This window comes from Felis catus, chromosome B1, assembly GCF_018350175.1.
Source record: "Felis catus isolate Fca126 chromosome B1, F.catus_Fca126_mat1.0, whole genome shotgun sequence".
Lineage (NCBI taxonomy): Eukaryota > Metazoa > Chordata > Mammalia > Carnivora > Felidae > Felis > Felis catus.
The window spans coordinates 180,524,330-180,549,668 of NC_058371.1; the positions used below are offsets into that span (position 1 = coordinate 180,524,330).

At 36.4% G+C, this 25,339-nt stretch overlaps 1 long non-coding RNA gene across 1 annotated transcript; it reads right to left on the reverse strand.

Annotated features, from left to right (window-relative positions):
* Window positions 1-3,592: 3,592 nt before the first annotated feature.
* Window positions 3,593-6,706, reverse strand: LOC123384706. The gene is made up of 3 exons (XR_006596162.1): window positions 6,637-6,706; window positions 4,713-4,792; window positions 3,593-3,745 (listed from the first exon to the last, which is right to left on the reverse strand). It is a non-coding gene; the product is annotated as an uncharacterized LOC123384706 (long non-coding RNA).
* Between the last annotated feature and the right edge of the window lie 18,633 nt (window positions 6,707-25,339).

Here is a 25,339-nt window from a genome sequence, read left to right on the forward strand (position 1 = left end):
TGTGATCCAAATCATAAAACTGTTGATTATAGGGTGTTCAAAATCCATTTGGGAAAAAAAAAATATGTTTGCAAACCTAATCATAACTAAAGCAAACTGAGAAATTGGAAATTCACTTCAGACAAAAATCAAAGGACATTTTGGAAGAGACTATCCAATTAAATCTATGGATTTATTTCAGAAAACAAGTTTTAAGCAAGTATGAGCAAGGTCTTGTGATGGACATTGTACATAGACCACAATTTAAACCATAGATTCTGACTTTGGGGATACATGATCTTGAGATAGTGAAAAACACATAATCAGTCATTAGAAAGCTGTGTAAGGGGCGCCTGGGTGGCGCAGTCGGTTAAGCGTCCGACTTCAGCCAGGTCACAATCTCGCAGTCCGTGAGTTCGAGTCCCGCATCAGGCTCTGGGCTGATGGCTCAGAGCCTGGAGCCTGTTTCCGATTCTGTGTCTCCCTCTCTCTCTGCCCCTCCCCCGTTCATGCTCTCTCTCTGTCCCAAAAATAAATAAAAAATTAAAAAAAAATAATGATTATTCCAAAAGAGAGAAAGTGAAGAAAGCATTCCTGTGGTTTCATCACAGATATAGACATCAGAATAGTGACTTTGGTACTAAACATAAGAGATTTTATAAAACCAAATAAATAGTGGTAAAGAGGGAAATGTAGATGTAGTGTGTTTGTGTGTATGTGTGCACTCACATGAACATATATGTGTTGTGGGAAAAGATGTATTATTAGAAAAGTTATCTCATCTAGCTTACACTGAAAAACTGGGACATAGATCCCAAGTCACTTTGAGTTCTTTACTAATAATAACTATGAATAGAAACATTGGCCAAATGAGCTAAAATTACAGAATTTTTCAGTTATTAAATTCAAAATCCTTATTTATTTTTTCAAGCCACTTTTATTCTCAATGAAAAGGAATAACAGATCCTGCCTTACTCTATAATGAAAGAATAAAGTGGATTTATGATGTGACCTTTTATTAAAACATGAAGTTTGCCTTCCTAAGATCCTCAAAAATGAGTTATTCTTCCCTGAACAAAAATGGTCCTCTGGGCATTGACTCATATGGGATAATTTAATAGGATTTCACACACTGTGTAACTGAAACTATATACTCATCTAATGACACTAGATTCATTAAAACAACAACAACCACCACCACACTGAATCCTCAAATCTCAATCCCCTGCCATGATTATTCATACCTCTCAGTTGATTATGATCCCAAATGACAACACAAATCAAAGTAAATTTTCATATTATGTTTTTGCCATTAAGTAAATCTAATTAAATATCTGGTAATTAATACAAAGTCTTCTAAAAGAGTTAATACATTGGAGACTGTCCATGGAAGATGAGTCAGTGGGAATTACTTTCATTTCTGCTCTTCAACGTGACTGATAAATGTATATTTCTTTTTGACCTGTGTGGAAAAAATGTTTTTCTAGGTACAGAATATATTTCTTCTGGTTGGACATTATTATGTTGGTGGCATATATATGTGTCTTATACCACATCACCCATCCAGCCAGTCAGTAAATATTTATAGAATGCCTAATATTCGGCAGGTACTATGCTAAAAGCCAGCGATATAAAGTGTTAATATACAGACCCTGGAGTCAAAGGACCATTTTTTCCATGAATCGCTATTATAATTCATCTAAACCTCTAATATTTAGTGGGGCCTTTTGAGTAGGATTTAGAAAAGGTGGTTATTATGAATTATGGTCTATAATGTTCTTTTACATTCTATTTCCACCTGAGGAATACTTTTCTCCTCTCCTTATCTTTGAACTTGTAACCCGGTCTGGCCCATGGCATATCAGCAGATGTGACGCAAGCAGAGGTCTGAAATCTGCATACGCACTGGGGTCTCTCTCTTGCACTCTACCTTTACCATAGAGACATGCTGAGTAGCCTGACGGTCCCAGAAAAAGAAAAAGCACTCTCAGTAGGTAGATCTCGAAGGAACCCAGGGCCTGGGACTAATCCTAACGGAGGCCAACAGAGGTCAGTAGAGCTGGGCCAGTAGATGAGCCGTTTGAAGCAGAGACACCCTCATTGAATAATCAGCAAGTGAGTAAGAATAAATGCTCACCTTTATAAGGCTCTCAGTTTGGAGGCGGTTTATTATAGGCCAATAGTTGACAGACACAGAGGAATCTGTGCTTTATGGTGATTCTAATTCCAGATTTTTTTTTGGTTTGGATCTAGTATTTAAAAATATTTACTTACAAAGTTGTAAATGTGTGTTCTGTGTTAAGGAAACAAAGAGTAGTGTGGCTCTGAGTCTTGTTACCATTTTACTTTCATTTAAGAACCAACTGATAAAGGCAGAAACACAGCAAAGACATCAATGGTATAAATGTAGTGAGATGAATAATTCTATTCAGCAAAATTTATCTGTGACAATTTCTTAAGTGATCATAAAAGTTATAAGCAAGTTATTCTCCTCGGAATCTTTGTAAGCTCCCCTGGGTGGTTAGCCTGATTATATAAACATGGAAGACGGTGATGGAATGATTTCTTGATTAAAAAAAAAAAAAAAAGAGTTACGTGTCTGTATATATGGGTATTTATTTAGAATTGGATTTGTTTTTCATGCTGAGTTGACTGCAAGAATCACAAATAGGCAACATTCATATAGAAATTCAAGGCCATTGAGAGAGAAACATACTCTAGAAGTAAAACTGTTAACATGTCATTGTTAACTCATTAAAATAAAACAAACTTAATCATGTTATATACCTCTAGTGCTTATAGCAATGCCATACACAATGTTAGCACATCATGAATAAACAATAAATAGTGTTATATGATTAAATGATGATACATATATAGTTCTAATAAAAACTTAGATGTTCAGGAATTTCCTCACCTGCCCTGAGGGACAGTGATAGAACCAATAGCTAATACATTAGAATTTGCCAAATCAGTGGCTTACTCAATGACAAATATGTCTTTTAATTCTTTTTTTAAGTTTTATTTTAATTCCACTTAGTTAACATACAGTGCTATATTACTTTCGGGTGTACAATATCGTAATTTAATACTTCCATACATCACCCTGTGCTCACCATGACAAGTGCACTGCTTATTCCCCATCACCTATTCAACCCATCCCCCTACCCACCTCCCCTCTGGTAACTATCTGTTCTATATATTTAAGAGTCTGTTTCTTTTTTTTAAGAGTCTCTTTCTTGATTTCTCTTATTTTTCCCCTTTGTTAGTTTCTTTTGTTTCTTAAATTCCACCTATGAATGAAATCATATGGTATTTGTCTTTTTCTGACATATTTCACGTAGCATTATTTCCTCTGGCTCCATCTATGTTGTTTCATATTCTTTATTTCTGAATGTTGAAGTCAGAGATCTAATTTATGGTGATGATGAAGTGGACAAACATGTAGAAAGTAAGTCAATCAGAGTGAAGAGAAACAGATTGATCATATCTCAGGAAATGTATTGAAGACGTCTGCGACCTAATACTGTGTTGGGTAAACATTTACCAGACACTATCATTTATCCCTTTGTCCCCAAAATATACCATGTGTAGCATGGGAAACATGTCCATAGCAGGAAAGAGCACTCTTTATTTCTGAGTATTAGCCAAGAGCCAGGGCAAATTTTTTCAGAAACCATGTTTCTGGTGGAAAAAAAAATAGCTCAGATCCATTGTGCCTCCCTTTTCAATGACTGCATGAAGCTGAATGAAATCTTGTTTTGTTCTAGGGAAGAAAAAAAAAACCTGTAACATATAGATTGATGCCTGTAGTTGCTTTTCATTATGTTCCAACTTTTATCCCTTGAGGTGAAAGTCAGATGGCTCTATAACAGTTTACTAAGTGAAACCATGACAAAAAAAAATCCTATTAATGCACTGACTGCAGTAAAGGATCTATAAAAAAAATTCAAACTTTGACAGCTTTTACAATATTCACAATGACCATAAAGCCCATAAAATTAATTAATACATAATATATTTAAGCCAAAATTTTCATCTTCATGTGTATTCACGATTTCCTAAATGGGGATTAAACTGGTTGCAAAATATTTAAAACAAAAAAAAAATAAAAAATAAACTGGTAGAAATGCCTCCTCAACATAGAACCCAAGTCCTCAGAGATTGTATAAAAAGGAATCAAGAAAAAGTGAAGGAACTTGATGTAAAATTTTTCTGGGGTAAAGTTTTTGGGTGAATACCTGTTGAGCTCTTGAGTTTCTTAAAGAGTATGTTCCCATCTCTCTCTTTTTTTAATAAAAAATTAATTAATTTATTTTGAGGTGGGGAGGCAGAGAGAGAGAGAGAGAGAGAGAGAGAGAGAACCCCAAGCAGACTCCATGCTCTCAGCACAGAGCCTGATGTGGGGAGGGGGGCTCAATCTCATGAACCGTGAGATCATGACCTGAGCTGAAATCAAGATTCAGACGTTCCACCAACTGAGCCACCTACACACAATGCCTCCCATCTCTCTCTTTATAAGAGATCGTTACTGGGGATGCGGAGTGGCACACACAAAAAGTAAACTCTTCAAATGCATCCCTTTCCCCACATTTTATGCCATTATATCTGCAAATTTACTTGAATACTTATATGTCCTTTCATTCTTCCCGACCAGTGACCTACATTTAGGTTTTTAGGCCTTATTTCTTTTACTCACTCATCCTACCATTTCACCTCAAAAATATACCTACCATTTCACATATCGTCATTATACCTTCTTGTTTACCACATCCTTTTCATTAATATTTACATGTGCACACTTCTCTTCTACCTGAAAATAAGATAATTAAAAATAAAAAGTTAGATCTCTGGATAGATAGATAGATAGATGAGATGCATGGGTAGACGATAGATACACAAAGAAATCTCTAAGGGTGCCTGGGTGGCTCAGTGGGTTAGGCGTCTGACTTTTGACTTCCACTCAAGTCATGATCTCTTGGTTTGTTGAGTTCAAGCCCCACATCTCTGTGCTAACAGTGTGGAGCCTGCTCGGGATTCTGTCTCTCTCCCTCTCTCTCTGCCCCTTCCTCTTTCATGCTCTCTCTCGCAAAATAAATTAAAAAAAAATACATCTCTCGATAGATAGATGATAGATAGATGATAGATAGATGTTCTATAATGGATAGATATCTCTTTTTAAAATTCTTAATGTTTACTTTTGAGTAAGAGAGAGAGAGACAGACACACATAGCATGAGTAGGGGGAGGGACAGAGAGAGGGAGACACAGAATCCAAAACAGGCTCCAGGTTCTGAGCTGTCAGCATAGAGCCTGATGCAGGGCTTGAACTCACAAGCTGAGAGATCATGACCTGAGCTGAAGTTGGACGCTTAACTGATTGAGCCACCCTAGCATCCCTATAAAGGATGGATATCTCTTTAGAGATAGAGGAGAAAGAGAAGAGAGAAGTGATAAAATAGAAAAGAGAAAGAGAGAACAGGAGGTCAATGTTAAACTGTTGTGAGAACAAAAGAGGCAAATAGATGCAAGCTAGACCTGTGTATGCACAAAGTGAAGGTTCTAGAATTTAGGGCAAATATTAAGGATTTAGGTCTTGAAGAAGAACATGATAAAGAAGTCTTCAAAAACAAACTGTTATGTGATTAGTGCTTGAAGCTAAAAAAACCACTTTATTATTCTGGGAAGAATGTCCCTTCTTCCACATAAAGCTGCATAAAATTAATAATGTAGCAATTTTTATTAATTAAATTAATTAATATTAGTCCTTACAGAGGTCAGGATGCTTCCTGCAACCACCCAAATGAGAAAAATGGCAAAAAGATATAAAAATATAGTGGGATACTTTGAGATAATATTTGGTGGAATAGATTTAAGGTCTTCAAATAAATATTCCATAAGGCACCTGTTATATATGGTTGACATACAGAGGCCCTAGATAAAAGGGAAAAAATGGATCAGTACAAATGTACTTTGTCAAAGTAAATAGTACTTAAGTTCAGTAATAATAACATTGAAGAACAAGAATGTAGAATTGGCTACCCTATTTATACTCAAAGCCCTTCCGTGATCATTTTATCCATTTATAAGTCACTTAAATGCTCTTACGGGGGGTTACTGCATGAAAACCACCATGCAATGTGTTGGGCATGTAGTTAGGAATAAAACTCAGCTCTCATTTGACATTACTTACATTATGATAAGGAGAACAGATGAGAAGGCAGCCACCTCAGAACTGTTTCGTAAGAGCAAGAATAGAGGGGCACACAGTGTATTGTGGGTACATGAAAGGGAGCATAATTCAGCATGAAAGGTCAAGGAATGTATATCAGTCAAGATGAGAGTTGAGGTACATTTGAAAGGCTAAGTAAGAGTTCACCAAGAAGATGAGGTGAAAAGAGCAAGGCGTGGTAGTAATAACATGAATTTACTCGTCACTGATTAAGCAACTCAATAACCTCAAATAGGACACAGATATTTACACTTCTGGCTATGTTCTCTATACCACAATTATCCAGTAATTTTAAGCAGTGTGCATAATTAAGGCAGATATTGAACTTAATAAATTATTAATAAAACTGGCAATACGTTGGTATGAATTTGTTTGCTCTCTTGTACATATGAGACACATGAGAAAATCTATTGTTTTTGTAAGTACCTTTTCCTCTTCCCTTGACTACCGATCCTGATACACAGAAACAGTCATTCTGTCACTAGCTTTGTGCCACACCAGAGAGAAGGTGGTCTCCAAGGAAACAATAGAGCAAATAATTAAGAGTTCTCTCACACTGGGGGAGCATCAGATGACATTGAGCTACAGGTGGTCACTGCTATCATGACCTACAAATCTGAAAAATGTTAAGGATCTTTTCATGTCCTGTGTGTAACCCATCAAAAATGTCAGGACAACAGAGCACTCTTTGCACTATTATATTTCTAAAACAAGGAGCCATTAACTGCCATATTTTGACAAGGAAATGTTCACTAGAAATTTGATGATCCAGGCAATAGCTATGACTCTGCCACCACTACCACACAGAGCAGTTAAGTCGTGTCTTTTTTTATGTTTTTTTTAAAGTTTTATTATTATTATTATTATTATTATTGAGAGACAGAGACAGAGCATGAGCATGGGAGGGGCAGAGAGAGGGAGAGACAGAATCCGAAGCAGGCTCCAGGCTCTGAGCTGACTGCACAGAGCCCGCCGCGGGGCATGAACTCACGGAGCACCAGATCATGACCTGAGCTGAAGTCGGAAGCTTAACCGACTGAGCCACCCAGACGCCCCGTCATGTCTATTTATAAATATGAACATCATTTTCTCTTCAGCAAAATGAAGTTGGATTGATTGATCTTTAACTTTCCTTCTGTATTCGAACATTTCATATTTCTGCAATCTTATAATGGTACTGTTAAATTCATACAAGTTTTTTAATGAGCATTTAGTTATTGAGACAGAGAAAAAGAGAGAGACAGAGAGAGACAAAGCGAGCCAGGGAAAGACAGAGAGAGACAGAGACAGAGACTCTTAAGCAGGCTCTGCCCTGCCAGTGCAGAGCCCAACGTGGGGCTCGAACTCATGAACCATGAGACCATGACCTGAGAGGAAACCAAGAGTCAGACGTTTAACCAACTGAGCCACCCAGGTGCCCCTCCTGCAAGTTTTATAATAACCATAACAGCATATATCATATTATTTTTAATATATTTAACATATAAAAATAAATTATGGACTTATTTTCAATATATTTAAACTTTCCTTAATAATTCTAAGGATTATTAAGCAGAGGTCCATGGATCATGCCTCCGCGAGGTCTTATACATATATTGAAAACTGTTGGGGGGCGCATGGGTGGCGCAGTCGTTAAGCGTCCGACTTCAGCCAGGTCACGATCTCGCGGTCCGGGAGTTCGAGCCCCGCGTCGGGCTCTGGACTGATGGCTCAGAGCCTGGATCCTGTTTCGGATTCTGTGTCTCCCTCTCTCTCTGCCCCTCCCCCGTTCGTGCTCTGTCTCTCTCTGTCCCAAAAATAAATAAACGTTGTAAAAAAGAATTTTAAAAAAAAGAAAACTGTTGGGAGTATGTCTGTCAGTCAGTGTGTGTGTGTGTGTGTGTGTGTGTGTGTGTGTGTGTGTGTGTATGCATATATGGGTATATATACAGCTATGGACCCCTCCCACAGCTAATGGAAGGGTCTAGAGCTGTCTTCAGATTCCAAAATACATTGGTGATCTCTACCCTCTCATTCTACTCCCCCTCCCAGCCCTATCACACACACACACACACACACACACATAAATTACGAACCACTGGTATGTTTATATCTCCCATGATTTTGATTTTATATGTTGTTTAAGTCAAAGTCTAACCAGGAAAATAGAAACCAGTCTGTCATGTCAAACTAGGGGAATTTAACACAGTAAATTTTTCACACCACTCATGAGAGAGCTGAGAAGCCAATAAGGGACAATGAGGTGATCTGCTGATTACATATCTGCACAGGAAGCCACTATAACCATAAAGTATAACCACAAAGGACAGAAGTCATTTTGCCAGAGCCCAGCAGTGAGGGGCATCCAGTCAAAACTGGAAGCCCACAGGTCTGCCCAGAGGAAGCTGAAGCCACACAGGACGTACAACTGGAGACAGTGCCTGCGAACCTGAAGACAGAGGCTCCTACTGGCTGAAGAATTAGTTACCCTTTAATACTGCACAGAGCAAGACAAGGGAAAGGGGTAGCTTTGAGCATAAACAAACCAGGGAGGCAGAGAATTTAGAATTAATTAAAATATAGAAATTATTTTCACACCAGATCTTCTTTCTGTTTTCCTTATTTCTTATGATGATAAAACAACCATTTCTAGCAAGTATGCAGGTTCAAAAATTTGAGTACTTTTTCATTTTTCCCCTTTCCCTTGTTTCCAAAATCATAGTCATATTTATTATGATATCTCAGTGTTTACCTGTGAAACACACACACACACACACATATATATATATATATATATATATATATATATATTCCCAATTTCTGCTAATATTTGGTTTTTGACTCTGGTTCCTGATACAGAGGTCCTAAATTTTTAAATTTCTTGATGTGATAAGAGCATCTTTGTTCTAATGAGATGATTCTCGATGGGTTCTGGGGTAGGGGTTGATCACTAAAAAGACAAAAACCGGGGCGCCTGGGTGGCGCAGTCGGTTAAGCGTCCGACTTCAGCCAGGTCACGATCTCGCGGTCCGTGAGTTCGAGCCCCGCGTCAGGCTCTGGGCTGATGGCTCGGAGCCTGGAGCCTGTTTCCCATTCTGTATCTCCCTCTCTCTCTGCCCCTCCCCCGTTCATGCTCTGTCTCTCTCTGTCCCCCAAAAAATAAATAAACGTTGAAAAAAAAATTAAAAAAAAAAAAAGACAAAAACCATGATTAGACGCTTAGAACTTTCAGCCCTAGCCCCCATCTTCAAAAGAAGAGAGAGAGGCTTGGAAATGAGTTAATAGTTGATCATGTCTGCTCAGTGAAGCCTCCATTAAAATCCATGAAGTATGGGGTTTGGAGACCTGCCATGTTAGTGAATGCATCAACATGCCCGACGGGTGGCACACTCCAAATCCACGGGGACAGAAACTCTTGCACTGGCAACCCTTTCAGAGCTCACCCTGTAAATCTCTTTATCTGGCTGTTCATTTGTATCCTTTAAACTAGACTCTATGATAAATCTTCAAAGGTAAGCAAACTGTTCTTCCTGGATTCTGTGAGCTACTCTTATAAGTTTTTGAACCTGAGGTGGGGGGTGGGCAGGGGTGTGCTGTGGGAACCTGTGATTTGTAGCCAAGTCAAACAGAAATTCTGGGTAATGTGGGCACCTACTACTTGTGATCAACATCTAGAGTGGGAGGCAGTCTCAGGATTGAGCTCTTGACCTATGGGGGTCTGTGCTAACTCTGCTTACTATCCAAACTGAATTGAATTGTAGAATGTCTAACTAATGACACAGAATTGGTCGGTGTAGGGAAAAACCCACATTGCTCGTGTCAAAAGTATTGCGTAAAGGAAAACAGTGAATAATGAGTTTTCACCAGACAATACCCTTTCACTTCCTAATAATCCCCTGCAATTTTTTCACTATCATCCATATTGGCCATTCTCCTAGTTTTGTTTCCTTCCTAACTCATGATACTAAAGGCTCCAGACCCACCATCTCACGTCCAAATTCAGATCATATGACTTGCCCACTCCAAAAATTTTATAAAAGTCTGGATGTAGTAACTAGGTACATTGACCCTCTGATCTGATTCCTACCATTTTCAGTCTTTTGTTTCCGTTAGAGTGACCTATAAACCCCATCATGGCACAGAGGATTTGATCAAACACTGAGCTAAGACACTTCACCCCAATTTAGCCTGGCGTCCACCAGCACTAGCCTGCGTCCCTAAAGATGACCTTCAGCCCTAATGCTGAGTTTTGCCTCAAAAAAATGCAGTGCTTCCAGACTGCAAAATGTACATTGTCCCAACCCACAATGCCACATCATTTGCACTAATTTTCCACTCGTTGCTTTTTTGCAAGGTTCCATTTTCCTGTTGTTTCTTCTGTTTCCTCTATGTTTCACTTTGTCACCTTTTCTTAGTGGAGCTGTGCGCAGGGTAGAGTGGTGTCTCTTTCTCCAACTGTCATAGTCTGAATAAAACCTTCCTTCACACCTTTAACAAGTGTCCAGTGCAGTTTTTCTCTGACATCAGTCACAAACCTGGTTGAGTGACACTCCTAACACTTCTCTGGACACCACATGCCCCTCTTTGTGTTTGTACTCATGATGTGCAGCATGTTTGGAAAAACCTTTTCTCAAACACCACATGTCCACATTTTTGTTCACCTTTGAAGATCAAATCCAATGCAACCCCTTGTTATACTGCTGCTTAGTTAATTATGCTTGATTATTAATCTGTCTGGCTGTTTGGGTCCACACAAGCCTGAACTTCCTGCTTTACTTCTCTTTTGCCTGGGAGGATTCCGTGATTACTTGCAGGCCATATCCTCAAAGGAGGCTTGGGTCTTTTCTGGGTCAGATCATGTAGTAGCAGTTCAATAAGTGCCAGGTCCACAGTTTTATTTTCCTCCTGCTGTGATAGGCAAAGGGGCTAAGAGTGGCTATTCTGTCAAGCTGGCTTTTGGGGTTGGATAAAAAATAGGAAAGCTCCTAGCTGTCCTTCAGGGAGCATGGGGGCCTTTCATGTATCATAGAACTGAGACTTAAAATATTTTGTTACCACAATACAACCTAGCCAAACGCCTTTATTTTACTGTACCTCTCTTAGGTAATTTAAAATGTCAAAAATAAATCATAATTATTTGTGTATTGATAAGGTTTTATTTTCCTACTGGATTAGAAAGCTTTAATGATAGAATTTGTTTCTGAGACTTGATAGATGTATGTTTTCTTAAGATTGCAAAAATAACGAATTAATATGCAACTAGATGAATGCTTTCTTCCATCAATATTTTTGATCTAGAATTGTACTTTTTAAATGAGTCCTTTGGATTGAATAGTCCTATGTGCTCTCATTGAGGCAACTGTACATTTTGCTTCCTAAGGGATTCTCTGTACTGTAAAGGGCATGGGCAAATCATTATCGATATACCCATAAGTTTTTTGTACAACATTTCCGAGATGTGTTGGCTGGTACAAGATTGGCCTTGATTATGCTTGGAATGAAAGCACCAATACAGATTTAGAAAGTGCTGACACAGTATCACTGGCTTATATATCTATAACCAGTCTGTTTCCAATTTTACAAGAAGGTCTTGCTGGCAGTGTTAGCATTTTTCAAAAGTTGAAAGCAATAGGAAATAACCTTAGGTTTAATAGGCTTGTTTTGCTAACAATGAGATTTTTTTTCTGTGAAAATTATTGATTCATTTCAACATTCCACCAGAGATAGTATTGTCAAAATTGTTTACTGTTTGAAAATAGAATCAACACTCAATAATTGACAATAAAGTAGAAGGGTTTGCTATGGATGATTCAAATATGCAGATGATTATTAAATCAATAGTTTCATATTTATGAAAATATATTTTTTCTTTTACATTATATATATAAGTTGAACACTTTTCAACAAAATGACCTGATTACAAAACAACCTGATTATGTTAAACACTACCACCTTTTTCTGTGTGTTCCATAACCAGATTTCGAAGCTTTCGCTGTTTGAAATAGAAATTCACTTGAGCTTGGGGCACCTGGGTGGCTCAGTCAGTTAGGCGACCGACTCTGGCTCAGATCATGATCTCTTGGTCTGTGAGTTCGAGTCCTGCATCGGGCTGTGTGCTGACAGCTCCGAGCCTGGAGCCTGCTTCAGATTCTGTGTCTCCCACTTTCTCTGCCCCTCCCCCACTCGCACTCTGTCTCTCTCTTTCTAAAGTAAAGATTAAAAAAATTAAAAAAAAATTAAATAAAAAGCAAAGACATTCATTTGAGCTAAACCCACATCAGTTGGGGCTTGGGGGAAGGCTTTATTCAAGTCATACTACGGACTGGTAACAGAACTTAGGTGTCCCGCGTGGGAAGAAGAGCCTGACTCCAAAATGGTAAGTGAATGAGGCAGTTATTCGCTGGTTTTCTCTTTGGCACCAGATGTACTTGTTTTTCATTACCATTCTCTATGCCTCCTCCTTTCTCCTGCTCCCTGGGAATATGGGTTAATGTCCATTGTTGAGAATCACTTCTGCAAGCCTTGTCGATGTAGCCCCCAGTTAATGCAGTCACAACACAACTTATTGTCTACTGTTTGTGTGTGTGTAGGTGTATCTATTAGTTCTTTTCCTCAAGATATATTTATTTCTTACAGTCTTTGGATGTTCGTCCAAGAACCAAAAAGTTCTAGCTAGAGAATAGGGATATGGGTGAATAGATATCAGACACTTTTCCAGATGTTCTGGGTAGAGCTGATTGTGCTCTTAAGGGACTGAATCGAATCATTTCACTTGTGTGAGTGAGTGTGTGTGTGTGTGTGTGTGTGCGCTTTTGTGTTTTAACTTGACTCATAGCTAACGTAGTGGAAGGATTCATCACTGATTTTAAAAGAAGAAAATGTTTCCTACAAAATGTCTGTTGAAGTTAAAAATAAGAGTTAACTAGAATGCTTAAAGATCATCCAAGGAAAATAATATATGAAAAGCCACTTTGCATGAAAAAAGTATAATATGGACTATTCAACCTTTATATAAACAAATATTTACTCAAAATGTTGAATTAATTTACCTTACCAATGGATAACACTGACAACTGGCATTATTATAAAATTATTTTTAATTCTCCTGAAAAACTTGCGTTTTGTGTGTTTATGTTTACAATAATAATTTTATTGTATGTACGATAAATATTGATCTTCTCCAAATGAATTATTAAAAATATTTATTTAGCACTCACATTTATTGAATCTAAATGTGCTAAAATTAGAATTAATTCAATTGATTTGCTGAGAGTTCATTTCATTTATAAACAAATATGCATACCTAAGAAAATAAACAAATATATTTGTTTATAAATACATAGGCTTGTGTGTGTGTGTGTGTGTGTGTTTTCTCTGAAGGGGATTTTACTTCTTTCTAGTTATTGATCATTATAGCATGAGTAAATTCTAAATGAACAGAATATCATGAAATTAATTATCCATAAATGTTTCCTTAGAAATATCAGTCTCATATGTAATGCCAAACTTAGGATACAAATACTCCATTAGCTATCATTTATGGGCAATGATATTTGGGACTCCAAAGAGGTTCATATTTCTCAGAAACTAACACAAGAAACATAGTAATAACAGTAATGCCTCTAATGTCACAAAGGCACTAGAGAGCATCCGAGATACATTTTTGTTTATGCCTTTTACCAGCTGTAATTTATCATGTTTTGCCAGAGCCAAAGTTACTGGCTGCCTGACATAAGCACAGAAAGTCTGAAACAAAGCAAATATTTTTGAGACTTCAAAGAAGGAAACTTTACACTATGCAAAGTAGCTCAGGGCGATGTCCTGAACTGTATAATTAGTCAATGAATGTTTATTTTGATAGAATAATGACTGTATAAATTTGCTAGAAAACTTGAAAGCAGTGCTCAGTGAGAAAGCTGTTGAATTCTATTGCAACATGTACTCTATTCTCCTTTGATAATGATATCTGAATTAAAACCTCATGAGAAAGTCCCTTATTTTTTTTTTTAAGTCTAAGCTCCCTTTGAATTGCAAATTATTACTTTTCTCAACATAACTATGATGGTCGCTTTCAATTTCTGCTGTGAAACAGCAGTTCCCAATGCCAAATTGACATTTAGGAGCATTGTGGGAACCTACCACAGGTCTTGTGGAAAAATAGTATAGATTTGTTTGGTAGGGATTTATAGAGGAATTATAAAGATCTCCTCAGAACTTTGAAAATTCCTGGCAAATCACCCCAGTATTGACAAGTATTGACCCTTTACTCTCTTGAATGGCAGGAATGCTGTTCCAGTCATCTATTTTTTTTTTTACCCTATAAACTGGAAACTTAAAAGCATATTCACCAGACGCAGAATAACTTGCCCTTCTACTGAAAAATGCTTACATGGCCACTGTAGCTACCTAATGCTACCATGAAATACAATACCAATGTGACTAAAATCCCTCTCAGGCAATTTCCATTATTTTCTCTCAACTCAATATACAGATTTTTTTGTCCACGCTATGTTGTTTGACTACTTTCTATAGCACAGTTCCATCAAAATCAGAGATTTTAATATAATCAAACTAATAAAGTCTTGTGTGCAAATTTCCCCCAGGGTTTTCCAGCAGAATGATCTATTCTCTAGAAACAAAACCAGTTAGTGTTTGCAATGTAACTCACCACCCTAATTCTGGTGACTTAAAATGGCTACTATTGATGGCGGTGGGGAATGATGAGGGAACGGCCAGGTATATCTTCTAATTTTTGTTGGGCTGGGTGGACGAGGGGCTGGCTGGTCTGGCTTGGTGTGTGTTGGGATGGCTCATTTCTGCTTCAAGATGACTCTAGCCCTCCTGCGTACTTGTGCAAGCTTCTTCACTTGAGAGAGCCTCAATTTTCCAAAATACTGAGCAGAGACGCCAAAGAGGCCTTTCAAGTCCTAGGAAAGAGTACATCACTCCTCCCAAATTCCGTTGTCCAAAGCAAGTCACAAGGCCGGCCCAGATTCAAGTGGAGGGAAAACAGACTGTGCACGGGAGAAACTTTAAAGCCACATTCTAAAGGGTGTATAAACAGGGAAGAATAAAGCATGTGGGCCACTATTGCAATTTACCACAACTCTCATTAGTCCAATGGATACTTTCAGTATGGAAAGTAGCAAAAGCACACAGATGCAATAGGGGAAGTCACAAAGTACTCTGATAGAATATGGAAAGTGCAAAACACTTTAAAAAAAAAAAAAAAGGAGGTGACGGCCGGAAATAGCTGCTCAAAATTGGTTCAGGCTATAACTGGAAGCCCATGTGAAATCACCAAAAATGATTATTATTCTAACTCCTTAAATTGTGCCGCCCGACTTTGGCCAACTCATAATCTCCTGGAGATTTTGTTTTCTTCTTAAACAAATAGAAAATTGGTACTTGATCCAATCTAAGTCTGAGTAATTTCTAGGTATGTGGAAATGGATACATTTATAATAGCTATCATAAAAATTAGAAGCCCATGACAAGGATACTTTTAGTCTACATGATGAAAAAGAGGAAGTTAAATTTAGAAAATAAATTATTGATGATAAATAATGCCTGCTAGAGAAAAAACCCTGCAAAAGCAGCTGGCAGTGTGCTGGTGAAAGTTGCTTTTTAAAGTGAGGACCAAGTTCTGAGACTTCCTGTCCTGTCAGCTTCCTGTTGTGCGTGCTCTCTTGTTCATCTATCAAGCCTAATTTGGGTGGATAAAAGCCCATAAATCCCCACATTGCTAACAGGAATAATCATGACAATGCCAAAATATTTGGTTGGTGAATAAACATCCAGTGATAGAACATATAATACTTTGAAACTCAAATTTGATTTTTGTATGAGATAAATTTTTTCTCATTTTTAATGAGAAATTTTAATACTTATTTTTAATAATTTTAAATTATTAAATTTTTAAATACTTATTTTAAAATTTTTAATACTTATTTATTTTTGAGGGGTGGGGAGGGGCAGAGAGAGGGAGACACCGAATCTGAAGCAGGCTTCTGGCTCTAACCTGTCAGCACAGAGCCCAATGCGGGGCTCGAACTCATGAACTGTGAGATCATGACCTGAGCCAAAGTTGGATGCTTAACCCACTGAGCCACCCTGGCACATCAGGAGAGATTTTTTTTTAAATTTATATTAGATTTATACTTTTTTGAAAAGCAATTTTTTTAAATGTTGGAAGTATAAATAACACCTATAAAAAGTTCTGAAGTTCAAGGAATTACTCTTATATGACACATGTGTTCCAGATGTAAATTACACTTTCAAACAGAAAGATTGAGGAATACTTAAGATCTTTACAAATTCTCTCTCTCTCTTAATTTTTACTGAGAAGGAAATAATGATCCATAAAAGTAGCTGATTTGGTCAAATACACACAGCTAATCTGTTGACAAAGCTGAAATAAGGACGTTTCTCACCTCCAGCACAGAGATCTTTCTGCTATCCCATTCTGCAAGATATTATTTAATGCAGATAAAATTGCATGATCGGCCTCCAAGTTAACGTGTGTGTGCTTGCCTTTGTGTACCTGCGTTTGCCTGTTGGTGTGGTGTGAGTCTCTTAAAAGACTAAAAATTTGATCTTTTTTCATATCATGTTTGACTAAATACTGCTCCAACAGTCTCAAGTTCCCTGCCTTAAGAAAATAAGAAGCTTTGGGAACATAAACAATAATAAGGTGAAAATATCCAGTGAAGAAAAGAAGGGTAACATAGTATGAACAGTCCTCAGGGCACACAGCAGAATGTAAGAAAATGTCTATGTTACTGTAGAGTGCAGAATAAGATCAAGATAAGTCGTTGTTTACTGTAAATTGTTACTACATCAAGGCAAGAGGGAGATTTGGGCACCAGATAATCTTTAGCTGACCCTTGATTCACCTCCAATATATAGACATCACTTCTATGACAAAGATATCACAATGGTACCATCTTCCATGTAATTCTGCTTCTTGTTTACAGATCAGCAATTTGCAGGTCACAAGTTTCAAGAGCTACATACATTTCCCATTATTTTCTAATACATTGATGAAAATAAATGCCCTGTGGTTCCAACGTCAGTGGCTTTTTACCAAACAAGAATTTCCACTGAGAAAAGTTGCAGTTATTAGCTTAAAAGAGATGTGTTATTTTATTTTTCCGACAACAGAAGGCTTCTATAAGTCCAAAGTCGCATACAATTATTTACTACAGAGCAGAATAATAGAACACTACACTAGGATAAATTTTGTGCCCACTTAATTGAAACACTTGCCAAGGAGCTGGGGGAAAGCAATGTATTTCAATCACTCTAAACAATGGATAAATGAGACACATTCCTTCTAAATGACACATTTTAGCTGTCTGGAAGCCTATTCACAGTTGTGCGTGGTAACATAAGTTTGCCACTCTGTTCCTTACAATTGGTCCATTTCAAGCTGTGCTTTGAAGCTGTTTATTCCAAGGAACCTTCATAATATTAAGAGGAAAAAATGTTTTTGGATGTAGCACTAAATGTTTTTAGATGTGGACCAATATTTTTCCACTCCCTCTGGAATATATGTATGTATATTTATTTGTATCTTTTTTTTGTCTCTGTTTCTCTGTCTCTGTCTCTGTCTCTGTACGTTTCTCTCTCTGTCAATATATAATATACATATACATACATAATTTAAAATACGAATGCACTTTATTATTTTCAATATTAAACAAAGCCAGTCTACATTAAATATTTTTCTTATAATCTTCGGCTCAGTATTTATTTTATTAAACTGGAATATAACGAAAGGGCTATGCTAGTAATTCAAGGAGAAACTAGTATAAACTTGTTTCAACAGCAATATTTAAATACATAAATAAGTCTCTTCTTATATTTCTGAAAAAAAAAACCTGTCGATAGAAATAAAGAAAATGTAATTTGTTCCTGAAAAAAAGCTAAAGTAAAAATAAAGGAATATAGAAGCAGAAAGCACTTGTTTTCATGAGTTATAGGCAGAGTGGCTATATAATTTATTATCCAAATCATGACGTTTTTCAGAATGAAAGAAGGTGTTATTAATAATTAAGCTAGAACCGCAGGTATACACTGCAATTCTCCCAGGTAAATATGGTTACTCTGGCCACCCTATTTATAGGTAGGTGGCCAATCTCAATCCTGGAGATTTTTTTTTTTTAATGATACGATACTGTTCAACATTTCTTATATTTTTACCTGTGGTTTCACAATTGTTTTAAAACAAAGGCTTGAGATGAATATATAATCTAAAGCATGGCAAAGTTTACGACAATAAACTAGTATACAAAAGATTTCCTCTACTTCTGTACCTTTCAAACTGAAAGCTCTCAAGGGAGCTCTGGATCTTAACATCCTTACAGGTTGAAATAGACTATTGTTCTCTCTCTAAAGTTTTGATAGAACACATTTAAAAAAAATTACTATGTTAGTAATAGTAAGTCAACAAAGAATTAGAAATGTTTCACAAGTATTTTCTGTCTTGGATGTTTTCAGTTAAAACAAAACAAAACTCTACCTTCTCCTTAAACCTGGTAAAGTGCAAATACGGAGCTTACCTGAATATAGAGGGTAGGAAAACCTACCTCTTGGTGTCTTCAGAAACCTATTCGCTAAACCTATTTATGTCCCTAAACGCACTGAAGAGGTATCTTTTTAGTTATTTGATGTAGCTTATAGTAGCAAAGTTTTTGGTTTGTTTTTAGAAATCACACCATTCATGTGGGAAATGTGATTACCCTTTTTGAAATCAGTGTCTGTAACAACTGTACTTAACTTGCCTTCCAATCCTGTGATATGTTTGTATGGACCGATCCTAGGGAGGGCGCTTAGTGGGGGGAGGCCACCTCCTCTAGGATAGATATAGAACAAAAGCAAACAAATACAAGCAAGCGAAGTAGTTACATGGCAATGCATTGGTCAGATGGCATTTTGCTACAGGTGGATAGATTTACCATCAGTTTCAGAAGCTGGAGGTTGGTGGGAGTGTGGTTTAGAACATGATCTCAGTGACTCAGTTCAAAATAACAAGTGAAAAGAGCAAAGGGAGGGGTTTCTGAATAATGACTGAAAAGTCTTGCTGGTGAATCTCACTAGATCAGAGAATCTAAGTCCCAACATCCAATTTATGCACAAGTGTTTCTAGGAGGGGGAGTGCAGAAGGGGTTCAGAAGGTAAGTAAGCTTTTGTGTTTTTTCGTTTCCTTGGACCATCACAGCTCTCTTCAGTGTAGGAAGAGTTAGCAGTAGCAAATTCCTGGCCCCTCTCCCCTGGTAGCCTGTTTTTAACCCCGAGTATCCCTCGCAAACAGTTGCATTGCAAAAGAAGGGGGTCAGGAGGATAAGGAAGCTACTTTCGAATAGTATTTACTGCTATTTTCCCTCAAAATCTGGAATTTCCTAGCCTAACATATTTCTTGAAAAACTGGAAAGATGCCCTCTTCCTGTTTTATGTATTGGGGTGGTGGTGCTGGAAGGTGGGAGGACAATCAAACATGTGACACAAACCAAATCTTACATTGCAGCTCACTTGTATACATGTCATTCTCTAACCGTGAGTGCATTTTCCCTGCTGATGGTTACTGAAGTTCAAAATCTAATTGCAACTAGTCCAAGAAGGCTCTCTGTGGGCAACATTTAAAAAAAATGATCATACATTTGTCTCTTTTTGTTATTATATATATATATATATATATAATATGTTATATATTATATATAGCATTTTATTATATATAACATATAATATATAACATTTTATTACATTTATATAAATGTTATATATATTATATATATAATTTTTTAAAGTTTATTTATTTATTTTGAGAGAGCACACAAGAAAGGGAGGGACGGAGAGAGGGAGAGAGAGAATCCTAAGCAGGCTCTGCACCATCAGCGCAGAGCCCGATGTGAGACTCAAACCCACCAAATACAAGATCATGACCTGAGCCAAGATCAGACGCTTAACTGACTGAGCCACCAAGGTGCCGTTCTCTCTCTGTCTGTCTCTCTCTGTATATATGTATACATATATACATACATATACACTCTATGTGTGTGTGTATACACACACACACACACACACATATATATATATACGTATGTATATATATTATATTTTTTCTTTTAATTAGGCTCCATGCCCAACATAGGGCTAGAACTCAGGACCCAAAGATCAGGAGTCACATGCTCTACTGAGTGAGCCAGCCAGGCACCCCTGCTGGTGGCACTTTAAAATAATATACTCAAGTAATTCTACATATTGTTTACAGATCAAAATTCTATTGGGGATCATGTACACTAAACTTTTACATTGCACAAATATGATTATAACTTTTAAGAACAGAAGCTAGAACAAATTAACTTGGGTTCTACATTGTTCTCAGTTTCGTGCATTTTAATTTAATTAACACATGTCATAATGCTCTATGTTAAAAGGCATTGTGAAAACCACAGAGGATATGAGATTGTCCGGGCTCTCAAATACATCACTGAATCTTCTCTATTCTCTTGATGTAGATGAACTTCCTCTTATATTAACTATTTGGAATTCTGTGAAAATTTGGACTATACATGGTGCTATTATCTTCAATTTGTTATTTTGATTAATACACAAAATTTCTAAGTAGAAAATCTGGATAATTTATTATAAGCTCATGAAGAAGTAGGTCTACTAAATTAATATTTGTAGTTTCTGTCAGATGCTATAGTTGTTAGTTCACATGAAAGATAGTTCTAAGAAAACTAATTTCAATTTAAAAATTTTTCTGCCCCTCCTAAAAAGGAAAATAAGCAATAGTATTTCCACAAGCATTACTTTAGACACTTATTTCAAAAGACAATTTGGGGCCTTTGTACCTCTCAAGTGATGTAATGGAAAGAGAAAAAATGTAGCATACATATTAATTTGGGTAGTTTTTTTTTTTTTTTTACAAATATTCTATGGACTATGGACAATTGGAAAGAACACTTTTTTTAAATAAGGATTCTAATAGAAAACCTGAAGTAAGAATGATCCCCATTAATAAACTGCTAACTACGGTAAAGCAATTTCAAAGTCTGTTATGATTTTCCCCCACATTTCCTAATAATTAAAACCTACATTTTGTATATCTCACTATAAATCACAAATTCTGTACTAAATAACACATAATTGATAATAAGGAATTTTCCCCCAACCCTTCAGAGCTATTTACACTTCCTGTATTTGTCTGCTTTTATATGACAAATAATAATTATAATAAAAATCATAGTCGGGAATAATAGTAATAATAAATGAGTTTGCTCATTCATAGTGGTAATTATAACAGTTTTTTTCTTCTTCTGTTTGAAAATATCTATGAAGCTCATCGTAAAGTATCTCCCTAAAAGTAAGTTAATAACAGCTAAAAAAATGTATCACGGTTCCAACCTGTGCTTTACTTGAAGAATCTGAGCTATAGAAGGATTGTCCATCTGTTAGTTTTGAAAAACACTAAAGTTCTCAATACTTAGTTTTCAAACATACCCTTCCCAAAGGCGCTTTTCTCATTTTTTTTTATTTTAAAATTTGGAGAATATATTTTTCTGAAACTAACATCCAGTGCAGTGTCCTTGATCTCCCATCTCATCTGATTCTTCAGCAACACTGAATCTGAGATTCAGTTATTTTAAAAAATATTAATAGTTTATTTTCACTGAAATAAACTTAAATGCTTATACAAACGCACATGCATGCATATACCTAGAATTTCAGAGAAGTTTGAAGTGTGGGAAATGAAATGACAGTGAGGATACAATATCTGTTTCATTCAACAAAGACATAATCATTTACAAAAGGAATTTTGGTAGACTTTTTCTGTACAAAGAATGTGGAAAGTGTAATCATCCAGAAATATGTGTCTGTATAAGTTAAAAATGGAATTAGAGAAAATATAGCCAGACCATAATTAACCTAATACTGGTTAGTTGTATTTGGGTGTTGTAAAATGAAAAAAAAAATATTGACAAGTTTTGTGCTATATAGAAAGATTTAGGCCACCGGCATCACTGTACCAGGAAATCCAACTATTACTGGTGAAATACTTGGGGGGGGGGGGATACAAATTTTGGGACTGAAAAACCTGATTTGCTCAAATTTACAGGAATGATCTAGAATCATTCTTATGTCTTTTAGAAAATAAAATAGTATCTGTAAATTTCAATTGCTTGTATAAAATTAGTGAATTTTTAAGATTAAAGGATAACATAAACAAAGCAATATACTAGTATTCAAAACATCTAGGTAATAAAATGATATTGATTACCACCTCGCCTGGCTCAATCCCAGAGATTTTTCCAAACACACTTTTTTTTCCTGTAGTGTAGTATCTTTCTCTCTCTCTCTCCACTAATATGTCTACGAATTTATAAAATTAGTCTTTGAACAAGATTCTTTTTGAAGTAGGAAGTTTAATAAACCCAGGAGAAATTTGAGAAGCAGACATGTGTTATCATTTCTTTAGTAAAAAATATTAATGCGGGATTTACACTTTGCAAATCAATTGCACATATGAGATTTAACTTGCTTTGCATGACCAATAAAGTCAATGTTTTATGATCACTTTTCAGGTGAGGAAGTGGTCTAGTAGTATAAAGAGATTTTTTTTTTCCTAAAGCAATTGCAGAGTAGGTCAAACAGCAAACAAATGACAGAGCTTTAATCCAAAATTGAGTTATGTGAATTCAATTACTATGCCACTTATTCCTAAAGTCCTTTTTCTCTTTAAAGTTTGCATTTAGTAATAAGCTAGAATTTATCATCTCATAGATAGTCCTATTGGAATACGATGGTGATGGCAATAAAATATGCCCGTAGGATTCTGTTTCATGAGCTAATGTTTAGGGAAATTAATGACATAAACACATTTTTTCTTTATGTTTTTCATACTCTTTCTAGAGATAAATTATAAGCTGTGTATGTGATGCAATTTGTGAATGAGTAGAGTGAACTTTCCATTTTGCTATATTGTGGGCTTCCCTATGACTCCAAATAAATTACTTATCTCATTTTAGTTACATTTATTCATAATGTACATATTTATCTTGTTGAAAGAGGAATCTATTTATTTTTGAAGTTTATTTATTTATTTTGAGAGAGAGAGAGAGAGGGCACGAACAGGAGAAGGGCAGAGAGAGAGGGGGGGAGAGAGAGAATCCGAAGCAGGCTCTTCACTGCTAATTCACAGCCTGCTGTGAGGTTCAAACACATGAACCATGAGATCATGACCTGAGCCCAAACCAAGAGTTGGAAGCTTAACCGACGGAGCCACCCAGGAGCTCCTGAAAGAGAAATCTAAATGGCAATTCCAGGGGCTATAGACTTGAATTTATTCACTCCACAGAAGAGCTCTCTTTCAGGCACTGGAGACACAGTGGAAATACAAACTGTCTCTGCTTTCAAGGAGCTTAAAGTCTAGTGAGGAGATAAAGAGAGAAAATGTATGCTGGCGGATGAACGTGCTATAAAAAGGAGAAGGCAGGTCAGGAAAATGAGGGGAATGGGAGAGATGATGATAAGGCATGGGAAGTCTTTGATGGGAAACTTTGTGGATGAGATTTAAGAAAAGTAAGGTGTTATCTAGGAGCCCAGACCCAGGAGACCAGGAAAGCTGTAGGAGGAGGAGCTTTGGGAAAGTGTCCTTTTTCCAGTCTGCAGGAAGGTATGAGAAATGTTAGCTATTGTTACATTGTCACTATTATCCTAGCAATATTTATTTTCTAAGTATCGACATGTGTGGTTTTGCCTGTGATACCTTAAGAGTTACAATTTTTTAAGACCATGCTCTTCCATTTCCTACTGTACACAGGACTCTTTTTCAAAAAATTTTAAGTTGTATTTATTTAAGTAAACTTGACATCCAACGTGGGGCTCAAACTCATGACTCCAAGATGAAGAGTCACATGCTCTTTTGACTGAACCAGCCAGCCCGCCCTCACAGGACTCTTCTTAGTAGAAACAAAAAATGTATACAAATTATGGCTTAACCAAGCTGTCAATAACAAATGCCAAAGAACAAAATTCATTAACAATTGAGAACTTGACCTTGAAGGATGATAAAGTTTCAGACATGTGGAAAATGGAAAAGGTATTCTGGGCAGAAAGAACATAATAAACAATGGCTTTAAAGCAGAACATACTGTTTGCTGGGAGTAGAATGCTTTGGAATGTTATAATTTCTTTTCCGAATGTGGAATATCAGTTTTGACATTAAGATAGTCCGGCTTGATCTTGAGATCGCATGTGTAACTGATTTAAAGGACACCAGGTGGGGTTCAGAAAATATTCCCCTACTGGCCATCTCCGTTACCCTGGAAAAGTACCTTCTTGCTGTAATCTCGAGTTACTTTGAGAAGCTGAGAGAAGAAAAATGACAAAATCTTTAACCTATTCTGCTTTAGTTTTCTCTATAAATAAAGGGAGTTTAAGTGGTCCACCTTCTGATCAAAATTTCTGTCACCCATGCCAAACAACATCTTTCTCTTCTTTTTTTAAAATTTTACTGACAATATTCTATTATCCTGAAAATATATCTAAGAGATATATATTTCAAATGAATATGTTAACTATAGGTTTATGTCATATAAATATGTACAAGGTATATATTTTTATTTATGAAGAGAATTAGATCTAAATTTTTGTACATGGTTATAGTTAAATGTAGGTATGTATACATATATACATATACCTGTACACACACACACACACACACACACACACACACAATCCCATTTAAACTCTCAATAGTTGTTTTTGTAGAAGTTGCCAAGCTGATTGCAAAATTGTAGGGAAATGAGGCAATAATCTAGAATTTACCAAAATTACCTAAAAAATAAAGACAATAGTTGGAGTACTCACACTAACACTAGCTGCTTTCACAATTTACTATAAAATTACAGTATTCAAGATAATATATCATTGGCATAATCACAGACAAATAGTTCACTGAAAGAGAATAGCGTGTCCAGAAATAGATTCACACATGTATGTAAACACTGAGGAAACGGAATGAGAGAAATAGAATATTTTTTTAGCAAGTTATATTAGAGCAAGTAGCTAATATGTCGAAAGAAAACCACATATGAATCATTTTGGAACAACATACATGAAAATGAATTTGAGGTATTTCATA